The sequence below is a fragment of the Pseudophryne corroboree genome, unplaced genomic scaffold, assembly GCF_028390025.1.
Source record: "Pseudophryne corroboree isolate aPseCor3 unplaced genomic scaffold, aPseCor3.hap2 scaffold_1338, whole genome shotgun sequence".
Classification (NCBI taxonomy): Eukaryota; Metazoa; Chordata; class Amphibia; order Anura; family Myobatrachidae; genus Pseudophryne; species Pseudophryne corroboree.
Genome location: NW_026967964.1, coordinates 114,551 through 125,788, shown reverse-complemented (window position 1 = coordinate 125,788; position 11,238 = coordinate 114,551). Strand labels below are relative to the sequence as shown.

Below are 11,238 nucleotides of genomic sequence, written 5' to 3'. Positions count from 1 at the left end.
GACAAGCGCCGCAAAAGGCCACCATGCCCTGCACGCCCCTTTTCTGTTTTCATATGCAGACGAGGGTTGAAGCCAACTTTGACCCACTGCTTGGATGACATCACCATATGCAAATCCATCTGCGGCAGGCCTTCCCCCAGGAATGCTTGCACTAGTTGTTGCATTTGGTTTGTTGTTTGGGGGTGCTTCAGTATTAGGCAGCCTTCTGCCCTCCCATGTTCATCTGAAAATATGTGTTCTCCCTGCAGTTGTTGTCCCCAGATGAGAGTTCCCTTGTGCTGCCTCAGTTGAATCTCCTTAACTTGACAGAGATGTGCCTGAGCAGCGGCCCTCCCCAGCTCTATCCCAAATCATACTTATTTTGCATAGGAGATACCATGGTCATGAAGATTATTCTCCCAGGGTGAGGTTCATTCATTGCATTCTGGGTATGCTGACCCCTGTGATTTCCCCAAATGTGGGAAACTCGACTGCTTTATTTGTGGTAGTGGGGGACTGTGTTTGTGTTTTCCTCTGGTCAGCTCTGGTAAAAGTCAGATTTCTTTGTTTCAGAGCCTTGTTCTTCTTTTGAGAGTTCCCTTGTGCTAGTTCTTCAGAACGAACAAATCTTTTGCCTTTTACTAAAGATTTCCGTGGAGAGGAGCAAAACTGAGTTTTATCTCAATTTTTGCATGCCCCGTCTTATTGGGGTTTCTTTTATCAGTTTAAAGATAGAACGAGTGTGCTTTAATGTAAGCTCATTTGCGTAGAAATGACAGTAAATGTTTGTTTCTTTTCAAACAGAACTTTCTTGACTATACTAATTGCTTGAAAGATCTGGGAGCACATGGAAAAGAGTACAAACCATGTTTATAGCAAGGGGAAGCCTGGTGAGAAATCTGCTTTCTTTCTTTCAAATTGGGTGCTCACTTTGAGCTGAATGAGGACTGCTGGCATGGCACTCAGGCGACAGGTAGAATCTTGGTCATGCTGTGGTTTCTCTTCAGAACGAACAAATATTTTGCCTTTTACTAAAGATTTCCGTGGAGAGGAGCAAAACTGAGTTTTATCTCAATTTTTGCATGCCCCATCTTATTGGGGTTTTATTTTATTGGTTTAAAGATAGAACGAGTGTGCTTTAATGTAAGCTCATTTGCATAGAAATGACAGTAAATGTTTGTTTCTTTTCAAACAGAACTTTCTTGACCACACTAATTGTTTGAAAGATCTGGGAGCACATGGAAAAGAGTACAAACCATGTTTATAGCAAGGGGAAGCCTGGTGAGAAATCTGCTTTCTTTCATTCAAATTGGGTGCTCACTTTGAGCTGAATGAGAACTGCTGGCATGGCACTCAGGCGACAGGTGGAATCTTGGTCATGCTCTGGTTTCTCTTCAGAACTAACAAATATTTCGCCTTTTATTAAAGATTTCCGTGGAGAGGAGCAAAACTGAGTTTTATCTCAATTTTTGCATGCCCCATATTATTGGGGTTTCTTTTATCAGTTTAAAGACAGAACGAGTGTGCTTTCTTGTTAGCTTTAATGTAAGTTTATTTGCATAACAATGACAGTAAATGTTTGTTTCTTTTCAAACAGAACTTTCTTGACCATGCTACTTGCTTGAAAGATCTGGGAGCACATGGAAAACAGTACAAACCATGCAGTATCACAAGAGCCTTTATTTGATCTTTCATGAAGATAGAGCAGAATTGAGGACACGTCAACAATTTCTGCCGAAGGTGGTTCATCTTTCCACATGGTGCCTTTGGCCACTGACACCTTCGTTGAGTCAAAGTCTCTGGCTGTGGTCAGAACTTTGAAAATTTATGTCACCAGAACGGTTCAGATTAGGAAAACAGAGGCTCTGTTTGTCCTGTATGCTCCCAACATGATTGGGTGTCCTGCTTCCATGCAGACCATTATGCGCTGGATCTGTGGTAAAATTCAGCATGCTCATTCCACGGCAGGATTGCCGTTACTGAATTAGGTGAAGACCCATTCTACTAGAAAGGTGGGTTCATCCTGGGCAGCTGGTCGGGGAGTCTCGGCATTGCAACTTTGCCGAGCAGCTATTTAGTAAACACTTTTGCTAAGTTTTACAAGTTTGATACCTTGGCTGATGATAACCTCAAGTTGGGTCATTCGGTGCTGCAGAGTCGTACGCACTCTCCCACCCGTTCAAGAGCTTTGGTATAACCCCATGGTTCTTAATGTGACCCCAGCATCCTCTAGGTCGTATGAGAAAATAGGATTTTAATACCTACCGGTAAATCCTTTTCTCTTAGTACGTAGAGGATGCTGGGCACCCGTCCCAGTCCATACTGTGTCTGCAGTTATTACTTGTGGTTATACACATGTTGTGTTACGGTTCTGGTCAGCTTTTTGCTGCAATTGTTCATGCCGTTGGCTTGTGTTCTGTTGAATGCCACGTTCTGCGGCATGCTTAAGGTGTGAGCTGGTAAGATGCTCACCTTAGTTTAACAATAAATCCTTTCCTCGAAATGTCCGTCTCCCTGGGCACAGTTCCTATAACTGGAGTCTGGAGGAGGGGCATAGAGGGAGGAGCCAGTTCACACCCTTTGAAAGTCTTAAAGTGCCCATGTCTCTTGCGGATCCCGTCTATACCCCATGGTTCTTAATGTGACCCCAGCATCCTCTACGGACTAAGAGAAAAGGATGCCCTTGTGTACTATCCTGACTTCTCCTCCCGTCTGCTTACTTTGTGCCTTCCAACACACAATGCGAACTACAGGTGGTGCTGCAGGGCCCACACCCTTTTACTTGCCTTACAGAGCAGCTCTGGAGCTGTTACAGTGCCCAGCTGCTGCAAGAAATCAGCATGAATGCTTCAGGGGATGGGGCATGGCCAACATGAGCCCCACACCAAAGGAGGGTGGGGGTGTTTAATGCGAACTAGGGGTCATCCAAGCACTGCAAAAGGCCACCATGCCCTGCATGCCCCTTTTCTCTTTTTATATGCAGATGAGGGTTCCAGCCAACTTTGGCCCACTGCTTGGATGACATCACCGTATGCAAATCCGTCTGCTGCAGACCTTCCCCCAGGAATGCTGTTACTAGTTGTTGGATATGGTTTGATATTTGATGGTGCTTCAGTATTAGGCAGCCTTCCGCCATCCCATGTTCATCTGAAAAGATGTGGTCTCCCTGCAGTTGTTGTCCCCAGACGAGAGTTCCCTTGTGCTTCCTCAGTTGAATCTCCTTAACTTGACGGGGGAGGGGCTGCCCGAGCAGCCACCCTCCCCAGCCCTATCCCAACTCATACTTATTTTACATATTAGATCTCTTGATCATGAAGATTGTTCTCACAGGGTGAGGTTCATCCATTATATTTTAAAATAGGAAGGTACAAATTACATATTTGAATTGCATCTATGTGCTGGATTCAAATGTCCCCCCCCCCCTTCCTTTCTCAATTGTGCCCGTCAGCAGCTATTCTAAGGTTGCTGCCAATGGGTGTGACACATTAATTTCTTCTGTGGGGTACACTGGACTCCACAAGGATTCACATTGGGGTGTAGAGTAGGATCTTGATCTGAGGCACCAACCGGCTCAAAGCTTTTGACTGTTCCCAAGAAGCTCAGTGCATTCTCCTCTATAACCCCGCTTCCATGAACAGGGAGCTCAGTTTGTAGTTGGTGCCTTCAGTAGCAGGCCAATTAACAGGGGCCTGCCTCAGGCAGCCTATTCTTAGCTATTAATTTTGACAAGAAAAGAAGAACTTGTTTTATGAGAATCTACAAGGGCTGCAGCAGGCTAGGTCTAATAGACATCTTTACTGCAGCTTCATCACTCCCAGCGGCGCTATATACTCCCGTGCCCTGGTTGCTGGGTCACTGCAGCGGAGGCTCCGGTTTCATCCTAAGGTCAGTCACACACACACCACCCTTCCGGATCACGAGGCCGCTGATGAAGGGGAGCGAGGCCGTAGGGGGTGGGCCGTGTGCGCACTGCGGTGGACACTGATTACTGGGCAGCCGCTCCACTAGCCACCAGGTACAGTTAAGGAGCACAGGTCTGGGGTTTTTTCTCCTATATTAACCCAATTTTGTACTGCCCGCAGCGCATTGTGATAGGTAATAGGGCCTGATTCAGGTTGGATTGCAATCACAATAAGCGATCCAACTGCAAAAATTGCTAAGAGCATACGCATGTGCCTGCATTTTCTGCGGCACCCCGCAGAGAATGTGATCGCCTCTGCCTGTCAATCGGGGTGGGGAAGGGGGGGAGAGGTGGGTCAGCAACACTCCATTTCCAAGTCAGGGATGGAGCGGTGCGGGGGCAAGGCTTCAAAATGGGGTCTGCAACGGAGGAGACACAGGGGGCGTGGTCACAGCGGCTGTATGACATCACATTCAGCCGCTGTGATCACAAAAATGGTGGCGGCTTCCTGCGCGCACATACAGTCTGCACCAGCAGGAGCCTACACCATTTTTTATGATCACGCTGAACTGCAGTGCGACTGCAATTACAGCATGGTCAAGAAGGGAGGCGTCATGCTGGGTGGCCATGCCCTGTCACTGTGCAGGAGCCAGCACCGCTCACACACTAGTCCCCGGGTGCAGCCCCCAACCCCCGGGACACCCGGAGCAACAAAATGTAGATTCAGGCCACCAGGCCACGCCCCTACCTATGAAACCATGCCTCCTTTTTACCATTGCGCTGCTTATCTGCGCGCACTGCATTACAATCTCCCTCGCCACCTCTCTGTGTGTCACCAGTGATAGTGACACCTCTGCCATGCTTGTAGCAGCTGGTCCTAAGATCTACGCCTCAAACCCTGAGTGTTTGCCCTTGTGACTTGTTGATCATCATAGCGAAGCAGATGCTTACAGAAAACTGCAGGGGCTTAGATTGAAAATAAAAAAATTGATGGGTATAAGGTAGAGAGGAGCGGGTTCGGTTCTCCGAGAACCGAATTCCCCACGAACTCCACGTGGTTTACACTGGTCCGAGGCAGGCTCGGTTGTTCCCGCCTGACTCGGAAAACCTGAACAAGGGAAAATGTCATCATCCCGCTGTCGGATTCTCGCGAGATTCGGATTCCATATAAAGAGCTGCGCGTTACTGCCATTTTTACTCGTGCATTGAAGAGAGAGCGGAGAGGACGTGGCTATGTTCTCTCAGTGGAAATCTCAATATCAGTGCTCAGTATCAGTGGTTACTTATTGCTGCTCAGTAATACTAGTAGTGTGTCTCTCCTGCTCAGTGTCAGTTCTCAGTAGTATCCTCATCAGTGCTCAGTATCACTGCTCATTGTCTTGTGCTGCATTGTGGTGCTCAGCATACTACAGTACATTACTAATAGTCCAGTGCTGCATCTTGCTGCTCAGTGTCAGTTCTAGTATCCTCATCAGTGCTCACTATCACTGCTCATTGCATTGTGGTGTTCTGTATACTACAATAACATAGTAATATAGTAACATAGTTTTTGAGGTTGAATAGAGGCAAATTGCCCATCGTGTTCAACCTGTTTTAAGTTGTGATGATTCTACATACTTGCTGAATAATGTTTTATGACTAGTTAGCTACTATAACTCATGTTACCCCCGGATTAACCATGTTGATATTTTAAGTATTATAACCTTGGATAGCTTTTTCATTCAGAAATGTATCCATTCCTTTTTTAAATCCAATTACAGAGTCCGCCATTACCACCTTCCCTGGCAGGGAATTCCACATCCTGATTGCCCTAACAGTGAAGAAACCTTTCCTCCATTGCGTTCTGAACTTTCCTCCAGTCGCAGCGAGTGACCACGTGTTCTTTTAATAAATAATTCCTCTGATAACTCTTTGTTATGTATCTTTACATATTTGAAGATATTAATAATATCTCCTCTTAGGCACCTCTTTTCTAGTGTATAAATATTCAGCCTAGTAAGTCTTTCCTTATAGTCCAGTACTTTTAGGCCTTTAATCAATTTAGTCTTCAGGATCTCTTACACTTCCATGAGCAGCAGAGTAGTGCAATGGAAGCATGCTGGGCCCATAACCCAGAGGTCGATTGATCGAAACTATCCTCTGCTATGTGCATTTTTTTTTTTATAATTAAAGTAATCAAAAACTGGGATTGATATTTTGGCTCTTTTATTTTTACTTAAAGTACAATAACTTTTATCATTTTAATTTGTTTTAATAGTATATTGACAGCATTGTTTTCTTTAAAAAATCCACTTAATTTTCTTTACCCTATTACTGAAATGGTAATTGACAAAAACAAACTACATTGTCACCAGAAGAGCAATGCAAAATGTACAAGTGATATATGAAAATCATCTTCCATCTTGAATTTCAATGATGCATTGGGACAACAATTTGTGAGAAACATCTTCACCCACAAAGAAAGATTTTCTTAATTCCTTACCTGTGTGCTGATTAGATATCACCTTGTTTTCACATTAAACAGACTTCCCCGTGAGGAAGCAGCAAGGATGCAGTGACGTTTCCTGGTGTCAACCTGTATTATTTCAGTAGACATTGAAATGAGGATGCATCTTTGATGCCTTTCCAATGAAGCAAGTTTATTTCAGTAATAGGTGAAAAACCATTCCTACAAAGGTGTTAATCAGAGACTTGGCTTTGTGGACACTTTTCAGAGAGCAAATTTGTTAGCATAAACATAAAATCAGAAAATGAAGAGCTGTTTAATCACTCAATTGGACTTTTCTGCCAGCATATTTTTTTTCTCTGCAACCCACTGCTAAATTGTGCTTCCTAGCTGTTTTTTTATAAAATCACTTAATCAAATCTAACTCTGATTACATCAGAGAAGGCCAGGTACCCTACACCATAAGGGGGGTTTTTGAAATTTTGACTTGTCTACTTAAAGATCACCAAAATCTGATTACAAGGTCAATTACATCCCTGGGTGGGATTGAACCACCAACCTTTTGGTTAATAGCCAAACATGCTAACCGATTGCGCCACAGAGACACCTTGCAAAAGTCAATACTGACAAAGGCTAATAATCATTCATCTAGAACGTTTCCTAGAAAAACTTTAAAAAGTCAATAATCTGGAGAATTTTTGTAAGAAACACATTGGTACTTTCCCATGATGAGTGAGTGCTTCAGGATTTCTTGCACTTACATGGGCTATTAACCAAAAGGTTGGTGGTTCAATCCCACCCAGGGATGTAATTGACCTTGTCATCAGATTTTGGTGATCTTTAAGTAGACAAGTCAAAATTTCAAACCCCCTCTTATGGTGTAGGGTACCTGGCCTTCTCTGACGTAATCAGAGTTAGATTTAATTAAGTGATTTTATAAAAAACAGCTAGGAAGCACAATTTAGCAGTGGGTTGCAGAGAAAAAAATAACATTTTAAACCTACCGGTAATTTTTTTTTCTCGTAGTCCGTAGAGGATGATGGGGACTCCGTAAGGACCATGGGGGATAGACGGGCTCCGCAGCAGACATGGGCACTTTAAGAAAGACTTTAGATCTGGGTGTGCACTGGCTCCTCCCTCTATGCCCCTCCTCCATACCTCAGTTAGAGAAACTGTGCCCAGAGGAGACAGACAGTTCGAGGAAAGGATTTTTGTTAATCCAAGGTCAAGATTCATACCAGCCACACCAATCACACCGTATAACTTGTGATATACTACCCAGTTAACAGTATGAATCAAATCTAACGCTGATTACATCAGAGAAGGCCAGGTACCCTACACCATAACAGGGGTTTTCGAAATTTTGACTTGTCTACTTAAAGATCAACAAAATCTGATTACAAGTTCAATTACGTCCCTGGGTGGGATTGAACCACCAACCTTTTGGTTAATAGCCGTACACACTAACTGATTGCGCCACAGCGAAACTTTGCAAAAGTACATACTGACAAAGGCTAATAAGCATTCATCTAGAACGATTCCTAGAAAAACTTTAAAAAGTCAATAATCTGGAGAGTTTTTGTAAGATGTTTCTTCCAGCAACCAATGAAGAAACACATTGGTACTTTCGCATGATGAGTGAGTGCTTCAGGATCTCTTGCACTTACATGTGCAGCAGAGTACTGTAATGGAAGCATGCTGGGTCCATAACCCAGAGGTAGGCAGATTGAAACTATCCTCTGCTATATGACTTGTCTACTTAAATATTACCAAAATTTGATGACAAGGTCAATTACGTCCCTGGATGGGATTGAACCACCAACCTTTTGATTAATAGCTGAACACACTAACCGATTGCGCCACAGAGACACTTTGCAAAAAGTACATACTGACAAAGACTAATAAGCATTCATCTAGAACGTTTCCTAGAAAAACTTTAAAAAGTCAATAATCTGGAGAGTTTTTGTAAGATGTTTCTTCCAGCAACCAATGAAGAAACACATTGGTACTTTCCAAAGATGAGTGAGTGCTTCAGGATCTCTTGCACTTACATGTGCAGCAGAGTACTGCAATGGAAGCATGCTGGGCCCATAACCCAGAGGTAGGCAGATTGAAACTATCCTTTGCTATATGCATTTTTTTTTTGTTCATTAAAGTAATCCAAAACTGGGATTGATATTTTAGCTTTTATTTTTACTTAAGGTACAATAACTTTTACCATTTTAATTTGTTTTAATAGTATATTGACAGTGTTGTTTTCTTTCAAAAATCCAATTAATTTTCTTTACCCGATTATTAAAATGGTAATTGACAAAAACAAACTACATTGTCACCAGAAGAGCAATACAAAATGTACAAGTGATATATTAAAATCATCTTTCCAGCTTGAATTTCAATGATGCATTGGGGCAACGATTTTGTGAGAAACATCTTCACCCTTAAATAAAGATTTTCTTTATTCCTTACCTGTGTGCTAATTAGATATCACCTTGTTTTCACATTAAACAGACTTCCACATGAGAAAGCAGCAAGGATGCAGTGGCGTTAATGTTTCCTGGTGTCAACCTGTATTATTTCAGTAGATATTGAAATGAGGATGCATCTTGCTGCCTTTCCAATGAAGCAAGTTTAATTTAGTAATAGGTGAAAAACCATCCCTACAAATATGTTAATCAGATACTTGGCTTTGTGGACACTTTTCAGAGAACAAATTAGTTAGCATAAAAATAAAGCCAGAAAATGAAGAGCTGTTTAATCACTCAATTGGATTTTTCTGCCAGCATATTTCTTTTTCTCTGCAACCCACTGCTAAATTGTGCTTCCTAGCTGTTTTTTTTATAAAATCACTGATTCAAATCTAACTCTGATTACATCAGAGTAGGCCAGGTACCCTACACCATAAGAAGGGGGTTTGAAATTTTGACTTGTCTACTTAAAGATCACCAAAATCTGATAACAAGGTCAATTACATCGTTGGGTGGGATTGAACCACCAACCCTTTGATTAATAACCAAACACACTAACCGATTGCGCCACAGAGACACTTTACAAACATACATACTGACAAAGGCTAATAAGCATTCATCTAGAACGTTTCCTAGAAAAACTTTAAAAAGTCAATAATCTGGAGAGTTTTTGTAAGATGTTTCTTCCATCAACCAACGAAGAAACACATTGGTACTTTCCCATGATGAGTGAGTGCTTCAGGATCTCTTGCACTTACATGTGCAGCAGAGTACTGCAATGGAAACATGCTGGGCCCATAACCCAGAGGTAGGCAGATTGAAACTATCCTCTGCTATATGCATTTTTTTTGTTAATTAAAGTAATCCAAAAACTGGGATTGATATTTTTGCTCTTTTATTTTTACTTAAAGTACAATAACTTTTACCATTTTAATTTGTTTTAATAGTATATTGACAGTATTGTTTTCTTTCAAAAATCCACTTAATTTTCTTTACCCTATTATTAAAATGGTAATTGACAAAAACAAACTACATTGTCACCAGAAGAGCAATACAAAATGTACAAGTGATATATTAAAATCATCTTTCCAGCTTGAATTTCAATGATGCATTGGGGCAACGATTTTGTGAGAAACATCTTCACCCTTAAATAAAGATTTTCTTTATTCCTTACCTGTGTGCTAATTAGATATCACCTTGTTTTCACATTAAACAGACTTCCACATGAGAAAGCAGCAAGGATGCAGTGGCGTTAATGTTTCCTGGTGTCAACCTGTATTATTTCAGTAGATATTGAAATGAGGATGCATCTTGCTGCCTTTCCAATGAAGCAAGTTTAATTTAGTAATAGGTGAAAAACCATCCCTACAAATATGTTAATCAGATACTTGGCTTTGTGGACACTTTTCAGAGAACAAATTAGTTAGCATAAAAATAAAGCCAGAAAATGAAGAGCTGTTTAATCACTCAATTGGATTTTTCTGCCAGCATATTTCTTTTTCTCTGCAACCCACTGCTAAATTGTGCTTCCTAGCTGTTTTTTTATAAAATCACTGATTCAAATCTAACTCTGATTACATCAGAGTAGGCCAGGTACCCTACACCATAAGAAGGGGGTTTGAAATTTTGACTTGTCTACTTAAAGATCACCAAAATCTGATAACAAGGTCAATTACATCGTTGGGTGGGATTGAACCACCAACCCTTTGATTAATAACCAAACACACTAACCGATTGCGCCACAGAGACACTTTACAAACATACATACTGACAAAGGCTAATAAGCATTCATCTAGAACGTTTCCTAGAAAAACTTTAAAAAGTCAATAATCTGGAGAGTTTTTGTAAGATGTTTCTTCCATCAACCAACGAAGAAACACATTGGTACTTTCCCATGATGAGTGAGTGCTTCAGGATCTCTTGCACTTACATGTGCAGCAGAGTACTGCAATGGAAACATGCTGGGCCCATAACCCAGAGGTAGGCAGATTGAAACTATCCTCTGCTATATGCATTTTTTTTGTTAATTAAAGTAATCCAAAACTGGGATTGATATTTTTGCTCTTTTATTTTTACTTAAAGTACAATAACTTTTACCATTTTAATTTGTTTTAATAGTATATTGACAGTATTGTTTTCTTTCAAAAATCCACTTAATTTTCTTTACCCTATTATTAAAATGGTAATTGACAAAAACAAACTACATTGTCACCAGAAGAGCAATACAAAATGTACAAGTGATATATTAAAATCATCTTTCCAGCTTGAATTTCAATGATGCATTGGGGCAACGATTTTGTGAGAAACACCTTCACCCTTAAATAAAGATTTTCTTAATTCCTTACCTGTGTGCTAATTAGATATCACCTTGTTTTCACATTAAACAGACTTCCACATGCGAAAGCAGCAAGGATGCAGTGGCGTTTATGTTTCCTGGTGTCAACCTG

The 11,238-nt window shown here is 41.3% G+C and overlaps 5 non-coding genes across 5 annotated transcripts; 4 read left to right on the top strand and 1 right to left on the bottom strand.

Annotated features, from left to right (window-relative positions):
* The first annotated feature begins 352 nt into the window (after positions 1–352).
* LOC134994881 (U1 spliceosomal RNA) lies at positions 353–516 on the top strand. Its single transcript, XR_010197824.1, has one exon. It is a non-coding gene; the product is annotated as a U1 spliceosomal RNA (small nuclear RNA).
* A 59-nt stretch (positions 517–575) lies between these two features.
* LOC134994900 (U5 spliceosomal RNA) lies at positions 576–692 on the top strand. The gene has a single exon (XR_010197835.1). It is a non-coding gene; the product is annotated as a U5 spliceosomal RNA (small nuclear RNA).
* A 274-nt stretch (positions 693–966) lies between these two features.
* Positions 967–1,082, top strand: LOC134994897 (U5 spliceosomal RNA). The gene has a single exon (XR_010197832.1). It is a non-coding gene; the product is annotated as a U5 spliceosomal RNA (small nuclear RNA).
* A 275-nt stretch (positions 1,083–1,357) lies between these two features.
* LOC134994899 (U5 spliceosomal RNA) lies at positions 1,358–1,473 on the top strand. The gene has a single exon (XR_010197834.1). It is a non-coding gene; the product is annotated as a U5 spliceosomal RNA (small nuclear RNA).
* A 5,384-nt stretch (positions 1,474–6,857) lies between these two features.
* TRNAN-AUU (transfer RNA asparagine (anticodon AUU)) lies at positions 6,858–6,931 on the bottom strand. Its single transcript has one exon. It is a non-coding gene; the product is annotated as a tRNA-Asn (tRNA).
* Between the last annotated feature and the right edge of the window lie 4,307 nt (positions 6,932–11,238).